The 16084-nt window shown below is 43.9% G+C and overlaps 1 long non-coding RNA gene and 1 pseudogene across 1 annotated transcript; one reads left to right on the top strand and one right to left on the bottom strand.

Moving 5' to 3' along the window:
* Nucleotides 1-1269: 1269 nt before the first annotated feature.
* Nucleotides 1270-13466, top strand: LOC141026408 (uncharacterized; annotated as a pseudogene).
* A 567-nt stretch (nt 13467-14033) lies between these two features.
* LOC120969496 (uncharacterized) lies at nt 14034-15049 on the bottom strand. Its single transcript, XR_005763776.3, has 2 exons — nt 14600-15049; nt 14034-14499 (listed from the first exon to the last, which is right to left on the bottom strand). It is a non-coding gene; the product is annotated as an uncharacterized lncRNA (long non-coding RNA).
* Nucleotides 15050-16084: the final 1035 nt, after the last annotated feature.

The following is a 16084-nucleotide window of genomic DNA, read 5'->3' as shown; positions in this document are numbered from 1 at the left end:
CTAAAACCCTGGTAAAACCGAGAGGTCGGCTACCCCTTCGTCAAACTAGCAACCTTTTGTAGCAGTGCCAGCTGGTTGTTGTGGATCTTCTCATCTTCCTGTGCAATGGGCCATCACGAGATACAAACAAAGATTAATCAGCAAAGTCACATGTGCATATATAGTTATATACACTGTCAAACGGTACAATGAAATGAATAGCAATAGATCTTTAAAAACAAAGAGTTTCTAGATGACGGCGCGCGCCGTCCATTGAAGATTGATAGATCGAGATGCCTATCGACAAAGCTATGGAGACATTGTTGCGGTTGGGCCTCGTGATCGAGCTGCAAACTAACGGCAGCTCCTGGTGACACGAAATGTTGATGGTTTGTAAGTATAGCTCTTTACTAATAACCCAGTAAAGAGTAAAGGTTCTTTGATGGAGAATGTTCCTGAAAGTGAAAAGGGATCTTTACATTATAGTTCTGCAGGGTGATGAAATCTGCGAATCGTGATTCATTTCTACAGTGCATTGGCTGATAGTAGCCGCTGCTGATGTTGCTGGTCTCTCCAAAATATACTCAAGAAGTCGAAGGTAAAAATATAGCAAAAAATCAAAGGATAATCTTCTGAATTTCCAAGGCAAAAGAGTAAACCATAGAGCAGCCATATCGGTGTCCGCTCGTGATCATGTGGATGCTCATTGGCGACCAATACGAGGTTGTGCTCTCACCGTGTGCAACCTCATCTTCAGCACCATCAAGGAGACCGTTCATGTCACTTTAGATGAGTAAGTAGCATGGTCGTCTGTACTGAAAGTTGAACGTTGACGTTGAATTCTCGGTCTGCCTTTGTTGTCTGTTCCTGAATGTTTGGATGTTCTCGGAGCGAGCATACTTCGAAAGTGGTAAATACAAGTCCTCCAGTGAATCTCACGTACAGATTCTGAGCCTCTAAATCCCACTTGGCTGCACATTGTATGGCAGTGATTTAGATGTTGAAGAAAAAGTGCAGGCACTTTTCTATTAGAAAATGCAGGAAATTACTGTTAGCCAAAGAGGCCCTTAAATAGAATGCACACAATTTCAGCAACTAGCACGAACCTTCCCTGGATGAATAGAAACTTTGTGTTGATCGAGTCTTGGAATGTCGACACTTAGACGGTGTCCACACAAATTCAAGTAGTTATCCATCCGCAATCTGTACTATCCTATCCATCCACTAATTCGAGTAGTTATCCATCCACAGGCTGCCCACACTCATTCCCTCATCACAAAAGGAAAGGAAGCATTATTGCACCCGAAAACCCAGCTGCTCAGAGCAAGCAATGGACCACGCAACAGGTGCCATGGGCAGCCTGCTCCTCAAGCTCGGTGAACTCCTCAAGGAGGAGTACGACCTGCAGAAGGGCATCAAGGAAGACGTCCAGTATCTTCAAAGAGAGCTGAGGAGCATGCACGCTGCCCTCCGCAAGGTCAGGGACGTGCCACGGGACCAGCTCGACGAGCAAGTCAAGCTCTGGGCAAACGAGGTCTGAGATCTTTCATATAGAATGGAGGATACCATCGACAAGTTCCTGATACGTGTTGAGGGCCCTGAGCTTGACGACAAGCCGCACAAGCTCAAACAGCTTGTGAAGAAGATTTGTGACTTGTTCAACAAGGGCAAGGCGCGACATGCCATCGGAAAAGAGATCAAAGGCATCAAGGCCAGCGTCCAGGAGGTGGCTGCCCGGCGTGACCGGTACAAGGTCAAAGATGTGGTTCCTAATCCAACTGGCCCAATCATGGTTGACCCTCGCCTATCAGCTCTGTACAAGGACCGGAAAGAGCTCGTTGGCATTGATGATTCAGTGAATGAGCTAACCGAGAAGCTGAGTGACGAGGATGCTGATCTGTCCAAGCAACTCAAGATACTCTCTATTTTTGGATTCGGAGGCCTTGGCAAGACAACACTTGCCAAAGCATTGTATGATAATCGCCACGCGCAGTTCGATTGCAGCGCTTTCGTTCCGGTAGGACAAAACCCTAGCGTGAAGAAAATTCTCAATGACATACTCAATGAAATTGATGGGAAAAAGTGCTTGGACTTGGATGAAAGGCAGTTAATCAACAAACTCCGAGGGTTACTCGAGAACAGAAGGTACCCACCCTATTATGTAATTCAAATTCATCAAGTAGTTTGAGACGGTCCATAAATTTTGTTCGAGATATTATACACCAGAGAAGGGTTTGGATAGACTATGCTACTTCTATACTTTTTGGAAATATAGTGAAATATCATGTTTCCGTAACTTCTTTGCTATCATTTGGTTGGATAGCTAGTGACTGTCAACCGTTCTGCCATTATATATATATATATACATATATATATATATATATATATATATATATATATATATATATTAGAACTCCCTAAAATAGGTGGCAACAAAAAAATGTAATACTTAAAATTCAATAATTTGAGAATTTTGATTTATCGATGATGAAATGAAACCAACTTGCACAAGTCTCTCATGCAGTTTTCCTTATTCCAAACTTAGATTCCTAAACGAGGAGGCTGGCTTCCATACATCCTATTTTTTAAAGATATTGTACATACTTAGGCGCCTTACAAAATAGTTTTCACTAATTTATGATAACCCTTGCATTGTGAATGTCAATGGTAGGTACTTCCTCGTTATTGATGACATATGGGATACAGAAACATGGGAAATAATCATGAACGCTTTCGTGCGTAATAACTGTGGAAGCAGGATACTTACAACTACTCGTATACTCGAAGTTGCCACAACGACCGGTGAAGTATACGAGTTAAAACCACTTTCTCATGATTTATCCAATGATTTATTTCATAGAAGAGTATCTATTGGCAAAATAAAACGGCCTAATCATCTGCCAGTAGAGGTATACAATAAAATTTTACGTAAATGTGGAGGTGTACCATTGGCTATAATCACAATAGCTAGTTTGCTTGTCAGTAAACCTGTGGAGCTTTGGTCTAAGGTATACACTTCAATTGGTTTTGGGCATGAAGAAAACAAAGACGTGGAGAACACGAGAAAAATACTTTTATTTAGCTATTATGATCTACCTTGTCACCTAAAGACATGCTTATTGTATCTGAGCATATATCCTGAAGATCATCTGATTGAAAAAGATAGTTTGATATGGAAGTGGGTCGCCGAAGGTTTTATCCGCGAGGAACCAGGGGTAGGACTATTCGAGATTGGTGAGAGGTACTTCAACATGTTGGTAAATAAAAGCATGATAATGCCGGTAGAGGAGCCCCTGTATTATGGCATGGAAATGCATGTTGGCACCATAACTGGATGCCGCGTGCATGACATGATGTTGGATATGATATGCCTATTGTCAAAGGAAGAAAACTTTGTTACTATATTGGATAGCAACGAACAATATAAAACTTCACATTACAATGCTCATAGGCTAGCTGTTCATCGTAGTGTCCAACCTCTGGCTAGCACATCAACATTACAAGCAAGGTCACTTAATGCCATGTGCTATGCTGAGATGTTGCCATCACTTTCATGCTTTGAAGTTTTGCGTGTCCTAGCTTTGGAAGGCCCCTCTAGTTTGCACAATCCTAATCATCTTGAGCATGTTGGAAAGTTACTTCACTTGAGGCACCTCAAACTAGGCTGCATTGGTATCAGTGAGCTCCCAAAGGAAATAGGGCATCTGAAGTTCTTGATGGTATTGGACTTGGGTCTAAATAGCATAAGCGAACTTCCAGAGAGTATTGGTCAACTAAGTCAACTGAAGTGCTTGAACATCTGCAAAACAGGCATTGCAGTGCCATGCTGGATCGGGAATTTGACATCTCTGGAAGAGCTATGCCTTAGAGAAGTTGGTGAGGACTCCAACTTTGTGACAGAGCTGGGCAAGTTGACAGAGTTGAGGAAGCTCCGCATTTCTAGAAGTGTATATTTATATGGTGATGGTAGCAGAATGAGTAGTTGGGCCGAGTCTGTAGCCAAACTCAGCAAGATCCAAGTCATAGACATTGATTCAGTTGATGGGTGGAGAGATTCCAGTCATGAAGAGAGCCCCCCGCGGCTCAAAAAATATGAAGAGAACCCCTGGAACAGTATGCCCTCTCTCCACAACTCCGTGTTCTACGCATGTCCTACGGAGAACCTGGGCTGGTGGCAAGGATCAATCCCCAGCTTCTTCCGAACCTCTCCCATTTAAAACTGCTTGTATACAGTCCAGATCTGAAGGTCTTTGGAAGTTTTCGAGAGCTTGTTTCCCTCCAGCTATACATCGGGTCAACTCTCCACCATGACACCATGGGCGGTGCAGGTGCTTTCCCCAAGCTGAGGGTCTTCAACACAGAAGCAACACTTGGCTCGTTTCAAGAGGGAGATGTGCCAGTTCTTGAATGTCTCAAGTTCAGCGTGGTAGCACAGTCCAATGATGATGGCATTAGCTTCGACTTTGATTTTGGTAGCCTAGGGAACCTCCCTTTGCTTCAGGAAGTCAGAGTCACTTTATATGCCCCTCCTGCGGACCGTGAGAAGGCTAATAAAATGGTGAGGCGTGCAATTGAAATGATTCCCAACCGTCTCAAGTTTTCTCATGTCCAGTCATTCGATATAAATGGATGGAGTTCGAGGTAACTAGGTGTATAATTAGTTCGCAAAAAAAAACTAGGTGTATAATTATTTAATCGTTGGTGCTGAAATGCCGGCTAGCCCTGTATCTCACGGATCTTCCTTTACCCTTTTTCTAGTTGCTCAGACTCTGATTGAGCAAAGCTAGTCGTGCATCTCCACCCGATGCGGAAATCAAGGTACTTACGCTCCCTAAGTATTTATTTGCACCTTGTCTTTTGCACTTTCTAGACTAGATTAAATAACAGAAATTGCCAATCAACTGTAAAAAAAAATGTAATTACCAATCTGCACGCACAATACATATAGCGTTCTCATCATTTTAAACGGTAGCCATTGATACTCCACGTATACATTTACTAAGAGTTACTCCATATATGTAGGCTGGCAGCCGTGTTAACAAATCACCAGGGAGAAAGAAAAGATATCAGGGCTTCCGTTTGTTTGCTCTATTTATTGTCTTTTAAGCCAAGGAAAAAAAATATCTACTTATTTTACCGTCTTTTAAAGAAATGGACAATGAAACCGCACAAAGCCAAAAAGAAGTGCTTTTTTTGCTATGTTCTCTTTTTTTAGCAGAAGAAATTTTTTCCAAAAGAATGCTTGTTTGTTTTACTGCCTTTTGTAGTAAAAGAAAATGAAAATCACAAAAAAAATGGTTCTCTGCCTTTCGTAGTAATGAAAAAAATCACACAAAAAAAGTTTGTTTTGAGGGTCGAGTAGTCTGTTGCTTCGCTGTTCACTCAGAAAAAGTAGTCTGTTGTTTCGTTAGCATTTATTTGGTGTGTGTCCTTTGGGTTTGTATCTTGGGTCTTGGTTTTGGAGATCGTGCCTGCGTGTGGGTGTGTGTCCTGTTCTTTGGGTTTTGGTTTTCTGTTTAGGAGGGTTCGATGTGTATATGGGGTGTGTGGAGTGGGGGTGTAACTCCGCCTATGCTAAGATGATGGTACGCTTCATGTTGCATAGCCGGTCTCAAGCCCGGAAAAAGGAGGAGGGGCCAAACTCTGTTTATCATGAAAGTGTGTGACCATCTTATCTTCTTATGGTTGATTGTACCCATTACCTGTAGCATTTGCAGAACCAGAGTATGCAGATGGTTTTGGGGCATTTCCTTTTTGCCTCTTAAGAGTTCCATTTCCATTTAGTGTTATTTTTCCTGAGGGTGCAGCTATATTCTGGCTGTCATCCATACCCATCTCGTACATGATGTCCAGGAGATCTAACGGGCGAAAGAATTATCAGGTACGTCATGTTTATGTAGCAAAAAATTAATGTAAAGGTGAGGAGTAAATACCTTTTGTTTGTAGTTTGATTCATGATTTCAGATCTGGATTGACAAACTGAAGCTCTAGCTGAAAGAGCGAACTTATGAAGAGAATTTACTATTGTTGTTAGAAAACTACTCCTGGGCCGGACAGGCTTATGCCAGATCAATTACCAGGTGCAGTTCTTTCTATTTGGATTGCTGCAAAAAGGGCAGTCTCTCGTTATGAAGGATCTCTGCAGAAGCAATGCTAAAGTCTCATATTGAAACAAAACAATCTGAAGGCTATGTGAGGTTAGATTCCGAGTAGATGCTGGTTCTCTTCTGCTATTTTAGGGGCGCATCTTTGGCTTCTGCTTTATATCAACTTAGGCAAATCTACTTCATTAGTACTAGCGGAGACCAGGGTTTGACTATGAACATCATAACCACTTTCTTATTATAAGTTTCCATAGTTCACATTCTCATTTTCTGTTGCATACATGCTTCCATGCCGCCAGAACCCCAAAAGTACTGCTGTCACCCTTATTTATTGGTTTCTTTCTTTTCCTACATATATTAGAGCATCTCCAATAGAAGATGCAAATTTGGAGATGAAATTTACATCTCCAAAAAGTGTTTTTTGCATCTGTAAAAAAGAGCATTGGAGATGTAAAAGAGCAACTCCGATAGATGATGCAAAATGGAGATGTAAAAACTAGTGGGCGGCGGCCAAATCGGGGCGGTGGCAGTGGAGACTGCGGCAAAGCCACGCGATTTAGGGCGGCGGCGTCGGGGCAGCATGGGGGCGGCGGCTGTGCGTGGGGACGGCGGGGTGGTGAATCGGGACGGCGGCGGCGCGAATCGGGGCTGCGGAGCAGCGACGGTGTAGCGGCAGGGGAGAGGCAATTCGAGGCGGAGAGACGAGGAGGAGCGACGTAGGGGCGACGGAGGAGCGGCGGAGGGGCGGAGGGAGCTCGGCGCTGCGGGCGGCTGGCTTTCGCACGGCCGGAAGAACGGCGAAGGCGGGCAGCCGTCGGGCGGGCGGCGTGGCACGCCTCCGGTGGTGGGTCTTGGCTAGGAACTAGCCTAGCCCATCCACTACCTCGCCATGGAAGGCATTACGGCGGCCGGACCTCCGAAGAAGCTTTGTTTTGAAGCGGCGGCCGAAAAGGAATATGCGGCTACGGGTGGCGGCCGGCGGTACTACGGCGAGGCAGGCGGCGAGGGACAGGGGGCGGAGTCGCGGCGGAGCGGGCGGTGGCGGGGGCGATTTTGGGCGAAGTTGGCCGGCGGCGGGCGGTCGCGCGGAAGCAGACGGAAGGCGGTTGGGCGGTTGGCGCGCGGCTGCCATTTTTTACATCTACAGTGGGTGGTGATGCAAATTTGCACCGCGAGGTGTTGTATTTCTCATCTCCGGAAGGCGAAGATGTTTTTTTTTTTTTGCATCTACATCATCTGTTGGAGAAGAGTTTTTGGGCCGCGGAGATACAAACGTTAGTTACTTTTGCATCTGCATCTTCTATTGGAGATGATCTTGTGTTGAAAGAAGTGTGATATAATCAACATTAAAATTGATACTATAGGGCGTTCCCTGTTTATTTGTGGTGCCTACGTTGTTACTTCACCACTATATATTCACGAATTTATAAGGTATATTCTGCTTTCGCTCCAGGCCAAATTTTCTGCCTGGAATTACCCTTGCAAACATGTGGGAGCCAGCAAGCAGAGAACCTTGTGGCAGCAATATTTGGGAGATAATGAAAGGTTATTTTGGCATTTTATTTGCCAAGTGTACTCTCCAGGTATCTAGAATTTGATATCTGAACACCTTTTCTTTCCTGTAGGTTATGAATATAACTAGTTATATTATGATTCTGTAGTATTCGGCCAAATTTTCTGCCTAGAATTACCCTTGCAAACATGTGGGAGCCAGCAAGCAGAGAACCTTGTGGCAGCAATATTTGGGAGATAATGAAAGCTTATTTTGGCATTTTATTTGCCAAGTGTACTCTCCAGGTATCTAGAATTTGATATCTGAACACCTTTTCTTTCCAGTAGGTTATGAATATAACTAGTTATATTATGATTCTGTAGTATTCGCCATGTTGTGTGAAATATGTGAGCATTGGGAGATGGTCCAGTGGAATTGTGGAACAGAGGACTGGCCAATGTAGAAAATGTTGATGGATTCTAAGCATAGACAGACCTTCAGCAGAGTTGTAGTAACCAATGTAAACAATGTGCAAAAGGTGGACAATGTGCGAACTTTCTATTTTTGATGACATTAAAAGCAGACGCATCTACAATGAAGCATATTGTTGATAAGTTACCATGAGATAAAAGACCAGGTAACACCACCATGATGCAGATATTCAAGTGCCTTTTGCGATGTGTAGGAGAGTTAAGGCTGAAAACCTACAGAGTGTTATGATAGTTACCAAGAGGTTAGGGGTCGAATACTAACTATGTAACCTAATAATGTTCCATGTTGATGCTTACCTTCCCTGGTGCGCTGACAAACAGAAGACTGTACTTATCTAAGTTACAATCCAGTGTCATCCTACACACTTGCATCGCGTTTGGAGGATTTAATGTTTGGATGGCGGGGGGACTGCAACGGCTTAATCCCCATCGCGGATGCGCGCAGGACCTCCACATCCGTACTCTCCGGCCACCGCCGGTGATCCTGTCATCTCCCCGCTCACGCGGAGAGGAAACAGCGGTCGCTTAATCCCCCTGCGCGAAGGGGGGTGGAGAAGAGCGGGGAGGCGCGAAGGGAGAAGAATGGATAGAACGATGGCAGAGGTTCGCCGGCGGCGGCAGGGAGCTGTGTGGTGGAGAGCGATGACATGGGTCTGTCATTTTTTCCCCTTTGTTGGCGGACGACTACGGGCCGGCCCATTTGCGGTTTCGCTCGAGCCTCGTTCGCGTCGGGTCACTGCGTTCGATCGGTTAGGTCCGGCTTCCTTCCTTCCTCTTCTTTTTTGTTTTATACTAGCAAAACATGCCCGTGTGTTGCTACGGAAGAAAAAATAACAACATACGACCGTAACCTAGTAAACATGTTGCAAGAACCCCCCACACACTGGTCCACGTGCTCTATTTCCCACTCGTGCCGCCACTTATTCTCCTTCTCGTCCTTCCTCTTTCTCCCTCTATGTGTATTATGTAGTTACAATGAATGATAACACGTTAAGAGCTAAAATGATAATTAAAAAATCTATTATTCACAATATGTTTTTGCCTGCATTTTGGTGTATGTAAAGTTTAAATTACAGGTGCCTTGAGGTAGGCTAGAAAGTTCAAAAGATCTGAAGCATAAGTCGGATAGATATATCTTTATAAATAGACATTAACCATTTTACAAACCGAAAGAGAATGCAAAACCCTCATTCTTTCTTTTTTTTTTGGACGTGACACCCTCCTGATCCTAATCTATCCTCGTCCTTTGTGTCCAAGCTCATAATTTCCTCATTAGGCAGGATTCCATGGCTACATGCATCCCACGAGCAGCTCGTAATCTCTTTATTTAGAGTGAATTCCAGTTTTTATCCCTAAGTTTGATATTTTTTACACTAATTACTCCATTTAAGAGAATTTCTTCCGTCATACCCCATTTAACAAAAGTGTTGCCAGGATTTACCCCTTTTAATATTTTAACAGCATTCTGATCAGTGGGCCACAATTATCAGGTCCAGCTAGCGTGCCACATCAGCGGGGTTTTCCTAGGCCATTTTCTGCAGGCTGAACCGCTTCACACAGCTTCTGTCGACCGACCGGACCGAACCGATGGCAAGCAGACGCAGACGCAGGTCCTCGAACGATTTACAGTTACAGGTCGCTTGAGTCCGGCGCACCACGATCGCATCCAATCCCGCCACGCATATCTCGCTGAGTCTGTTGCGCCACACTCGCCTCCAATCGCGGCAAGGATCGCTCGCCTGTACTCGCATGCAGGGTCGTGCCCAAGTCTGGCCCAGTCCACTCCGCTCCTTCCATCGGAGGGGAGGACGAACGTAGGCGATGAGCGGCAAGCGACAGGTCAAGTTGTCATTGGCGATCGTCGGAGCCGGAAGCAGCAACAGGTACGGCAATCTCCTGCTCTCTTACGCTTGCCTGAATTTTCTGTCTTTCACTTCGGTCGTTAGGCTTTTAGTTTTTCTCTCAATCCAGGATGCATATTACATGGGTTCAGGTCAATTATTTCTGGTTTGAAGATCTGCGATGAGATGCATATTATTATTGAAAACATTATTGGAGAATTTTTTATTGATATAATCCTGAAACTGTGTATCTCTTTCTTCAGTATTATCGTAAAAACGACCTAAATTGCGCATGCTTGGATGGATTGAGATTAAAAGTGATGTATATATACTACTTTACTACAAATGCCTACATATCTGATATCATATGACCTTGTAAAATATGAACAATTTCATTCCCTCCAAAAAGAAGAATGAACAATGTTTACTGCCTAGTGATTGTCTACTTAGTACTAACCTCTCACTGAATGCTACCAAATAGTGTACTTGTGTCTGGTGTGTTCCAAGACACCTGGGCAATGCCACTCTGAATTTTGAATTTTGAAATATGCAAGTCTGGTCTGACTGAACAGGGGAAAGGACAACTGTGAATATGTAAAGAAGGGGCACAAAAAATTATTCTATGTCTTTTCAAATTAGTGCCTTAAATTTTCCGGTTCTGTTGAGATAAAATAGAATTAGGATAGGCCACTGCTTCCAATGACTAAATACAATGTCGTTACAGATCCCAGTAACTATCTGAAAATAGTACAAGTACTCTAGAACAACTATTTTTGTTTTCAGAAAAACTTAATTCAGAAGAATGACTCCAGAATAGTCCACTACATCATCACTACTGTTAAAAGGAACTGAAGTTTCCTATATGTAAGATGAGAGCGTTTAGATAACCATATATCCCGTGCTATTAGCATGCTGAAAACATCATTAATGGGGAAACCAGTGAACTTTCTGTAACAATGGGTCGTTTGTAAATTCTGAATCTAAATGTATATACAGCTCTAAGCTGAACATAAGGAGCTTCATGTTAGACATTCTTAGAGATATTGTGATTGCATCCGCTAATTCGTGATTTTATTTTCTTGCAGAAATCAGATGGCAACTGAGATGTGGAGCGTTAGGTACAGTTGTCATGTTCGTGGATACAATTATCCAGAGCCAGAGATGATTGACAGGGATTTCATCAGTTATCTTGATATAAAGGAGAGGACGAAAGAGTTGGGTTTCAACCATTGGGACAGCGTTTATTATCAGAAGAAAGCGGCCAATGGGAACTCCATGGTTGAGTTAACAGATGATACCAGCGTTAGGAAGATGCTTGAGGAGTTTGATGCTTATAAGGAGATCGATATGCATGTTTTCAGAACCATGGATCCAACTACATTTCCAGTTTCCAGGAATGGTGCTGATTATGAGGCTCAGTTCAGAGTTGATCCCAATTGGAAGCTTGATGCTTTCATGGGAGCTGTTAAGAGAGATTTTAATTTTGAAATAACAAAGAGGATGGCATATAGGGCTAAATCTTATGCCCAAAAGAAGGTTCTTGGGGATGAAGCCAAGCAGTATCTTAGAATTAGAGATTACTTGCAGACATTGTTGAACAAAAATCCTGGAAGCGTCGCTATAGCTACCACTGAGCCAAATCCCGAGCCACATATCAATCCTAATCCTATGTTCAGTGGGCTGTTTGTGAGCTTTCATGCACAGATCCAGGGGTTTCTCTCCGGTTGTAGGCCATTTATTGGATTAGATGGCTGTTTTGTCAAGCTAGCTAATGGTGCGCAAGTTTTAGCTGCTTCTGCAAGAGATGGCAACAACAACATGTTTCCTCTAGCTTTTGGAGTGGTTAACATAGAGGACACTGATAATTGGACATGGTTTTTGCAAACACTGGAGTCAGCAATTGGACAGGGCGAGCAACATGGTGGATGGACAATCATGTCAGATAGGCAGAAGGTAATAACATATTTCTTATCTTTGTCATTTATATGTTAAATTTAGTTTGCGTGTTGTAACTGACAACTCTGCCATTTATTTGTCATAGGGATTACATTCAGCAGTCACAAAGATTTTTCCACATTGCGAACATAGATTTTGCAAAAGACATGTCCTTGCAAACTTCTCCAGAGCTGGATTCAGAGGTGAAATCTACAAGGAATACTTTGATAAGGTTGTTTATGCATGCACTCTGAGCGAGTACAATATTGCCATGCTCAACTTGAAGGCTTATGATGTAGAAGAATGGAAGTGGGTTAGAGCAATACCCAAGGAGCACATTAGTAGGCATGCTTTCAGCACAAGATCCAAGACTGATGTTGTTGTGAACATCCTCAGTGAGGTTTTCAACAAATACATCCTTGACTATAGAGACAAGCCAATTCGCACCATGATGGAGCTCATTAGAACAAGAGTTATGACTAGATTTTGTTTGAAAAGAAAGGGATGTGAGTCAGTGGGCTGGGATATCACACCTGTCATGAGTGAGAAATTAGAGTCAGCTATAAGAGCAAAGCAAGGTATTGCACAGCTCATCAATTTGGTGTTGGGCTTTGGCAAGTAAACTACACCGACAAGACCTATGAAGTAAACCTGCTTAACAAGACTTGTGGTTGTTTCAGATTCCAGTTGTGTGGTATTCCTTGTGAACATGCTTGTGCAGCTATATTTAGGGCTAAGGAAAGGCCTGAGAATTATGTTGATGATTTCTTCAAGTTGGAAACTTACAAGAAAGCATATGAACACATGATATACCCTGTTCCACATGAATCTGAGTGGATTAAGACATCAAGTCCAGACATTGAACCACCAGGTTACACTGTTCAACCAGGAAGGCCAAAGAAAAATAGAATAAAAGGGCCTGAGGAGAGTGGTCCTGCCTATGCAAGAGCAAGAAAAGGAACAGTTCAGTGCGGAAACTGCAAGGAACTTGGTCACAATGTCAAGGGCTGCGACAAGCCACTAAGAGCATATCTTGCTCTTAGGGTTAGAAAACATGTGGTAAGCACTCTCTTTTCCTTTGGAAGCAATTACGCCGCCGGTACTTGATGCAATTATGTTACTAACTTGATGCAATATGTTACCAAATAACCGCCTTTTTTACTCTCTACAATGCAAGCCTTTGGCAACAAGAACACAGGGGAGCAATGTCAATCCACCACCTGCAGCTAATCCGGAACCTAGAGCTACTCCAACAGCGGGTGCAACGACAACTAATAGCGTGAGAGGAAAAGTAATTGCAAAGAAGCCTAGAAGTTCAGCACCGGCAGCACGTACGACTACTCCCCCTGCTGCTCCAACAGAATCTAGTAAGGGGAGAGGAAGAGGAGCATCCAAAGCATCTAAAGGTACTCCTAAAACATCAACTGGTAAGGGGAGAGGAAGAGGAGCACCTAAAGCATCTGCAGCTAAATTCCAGGTAAAATAATCACTTCTGGAATAAATGTAGCTATCAGTAATTTTATTGTTATTTACATCACCTCATAATTTTCAGGTCCAAGAATCACAGGCATCATCATCAAGTGTTGCTGCAGTTGGGAGAGGAAGATGGCCGGCTGGTAGTTGAAGAGCGGCTGCAGTTCAACCTGATTATGTACATAACAAAGCTTACGGAAGAAGTTCAAGTGGCAGAATGCACTCCTGGTTCACCATTGGTGCTAGTGCAACTGCTAGAGATGGTGGTGCTAGAGAGGAATAGCAATTATCTCATTTTCTAGCTTATATACTTAAAAACTCATGTCTCACGTTTTGCTTTTGAACTCCCGTCATGTTTTGCTTTTTATCTCTGTGTCGTGTTGAACTCATGTTATCATGTTCCAAGAACTCATGTGTCATGGTGAACTCATATGCAGAGTTGAAATTGATGATGTTTACCTTTGTGCAATGGATCAGGGAAATGCAATGTGGACAAAAGGTGTGGGTTCTGACAAAAATATTCTTCCTATTTATGCACAAGATCATGCTTTCAAAACTGATTATTTTATATGGTAGCTTATATCAGACTTATGCACATCGTTATGTCAAAACTGATTGCTATACATTGCTGTCAAAACTGTCATTACAATCTACAGAAATAGTGAGAAAACTCTCACTTCCTGCAGCTCTTACATACATAGTTTGACAAAGAGAGAAATACATAAGCAACAGTACTAGTTTGAATTTCTTTCATCACTTTGATATTTGTTCAAATTTTTTGCATACTTGCATCATTACTTACACTAAACAGCATCTAGTTCACTACTACCACAAAAACCACACTTCAGCATCATTAGGTCAATACAAACATCACCGGTTCACTACTTTACATGTAACCACACTCTAGATTCCACCATCACCAACAGACTCAAAAGACACATAAAGTGGATGTAGCTACATTCAGTCATGCACTTGTTGTCGAAGTACGTCGCATCAGCAGCAACAGTTGCAAATAGAAGCACGGCAACTAAAATGGCAAGCTCATTTTCCATCTCCACCAAGCTGAGCAACTTCAGAGTGCGCACCTCCTGCTCTGCTTGCAGCTCATCATTCTTCACGGCAATGGCTTCTGGGTGATATATCAAACGAGCCATCACAGAATCACTAGAGGAGTTAACTGCGCCCTGCATCAAGCGAGAAATATTCACACATACAGTAGGCCAACGATGTCTGTACAGGGAGTCTATTTCCATGGAAAAGCAATTCAGAGGAAGAAAGAAATACCTGAACTTGCTGACCGTGACGGCCGGGGCGGGATAACGCACCAGCATGAGACTACACGCTCGAGGCACGGCCGCACGCCGTCGTCGCCGCCGCCCCTCAACACCATCCGCCACCGTCGCGGCCCTTCAGCACCGTCGCCACCGTCACGGCCCTTAGGCACCCGCCGTCCCCGTCGCCGCCATTCAGCGCCCGCAGTAGCCGTCGATGTCATTCAGCACCTGCAGCTGCTGTCGTTTCCCTTCAGCACCCGCGGCCGCCATCTCCGTCTCCGTCGCCGGCGCCGGCGCCGCCGTAAGAGAATCCCTAACCCTAGGCGCGAGCGACAGCGGTGCGTGCGGTAAGAAGCCGGGCGACCGGTGCGTGCGCTAGGCTAGACACGAACGCGGTGCGGCCCGGGTCGAGCGTCGATCGCCAGGACTGACGGTGCGTGCGGTTCAGTGATCCTGTCGGGCTCAGCGGTGCGGGCTGGTTTCACATGAGGAAAAAACCCAGAAAAACTGACGACGTGGCATGACACGTGGACTTCGCAATCGGGACCCATGAATCAGAATCCTCACAAAAAAAAAGAAGAGGGTAAACCCGGCAACATTTTTGTTAAATGGGTATGACGGATGAAATTCTTTTAAATAGGGTAACCAGTGTCAAAAATGTCAAACTTAGGAGTAAAAACTGGAATTTACTCCTTTATTTATTCCATTCCAAATCTGGATTTTTAATGCTCTGTTTCTGTAGGTTATACAGGACCCACAGCTCATCCTGCTTAGTTGATTCTTAAGGTTGCACGTCAACCGTACAACTCACAAATGTATATAAACTGATTGAATTGGATGCAAAGACGCGATGTGGGACTAATAGGCTGGCAAACCTCAATTTTCCACACAATCAGAAGCAGCTCTGTTGGCTCTAGCCTCTTGGACTCAAAGTGAAGTTCTGAGTTCGAAACCCCTAAGAGCAATAATTTTTGCCAATCAGACATGAAAAAAAATTGTGCATACCGGGCTAGCTCGGTCCAGCAGGGGATATAACGCAGCAAAAAAAAAAATGTACATATATGGGCTAACTCGGCCCAGCATAGTACAAAACGCAGCGACGCACGTAAAGGGATACGACGGACTCCAAGGCAAAAATCCAGGAAAGCGAGGGTGCGCGTGCAGGACGCAGAGTGGGCCGAGGCCCATTGCAGCGACATGGTCCAGCGTGGCCTTGCGCGACGCACAAAGAAACAGAAGGAAGAGAAAAAGTACCACCTTGCGTACCGCGAGAACTAGAAGACAAAATTACCGCGGGACGAAACTAAGAATATCGCCTTGGTTTAATAGTAGGTATAGATATAGATGTAGAAATCTATGGGTTCTAACCCCGAAGCATTGCCGAGGGAAGCTGGGATGTGACCCTGAAACATGTTGTCGTACAAGGTTAGGTCTTTCAGATAAGGCAGAAAGCCACCAATGTTAGTTGGCAATGCCTTCCTTAGCATATTTAACT

This window comes from Aegilops tauschii, chromosome 7 (genome assembly GCF_002575655.3).
Source record: "Aegilops tauschii subsp. strangulata cultivar AL8/78 chromosome 7, Aet v6.0, whole genome shotgun sequence".
Classification (NCBI taxonomy): Eukaryota; Viridiplantae; Streptophyta; class Magnoliopsida; order Poales; family Poaceae; genus Aegilops; species Aegilops tauschii.
Note: the sequence above shows the minus strand (reverse complement) of the source record. Positions and strands in the feature narration are given on the sequence as shown.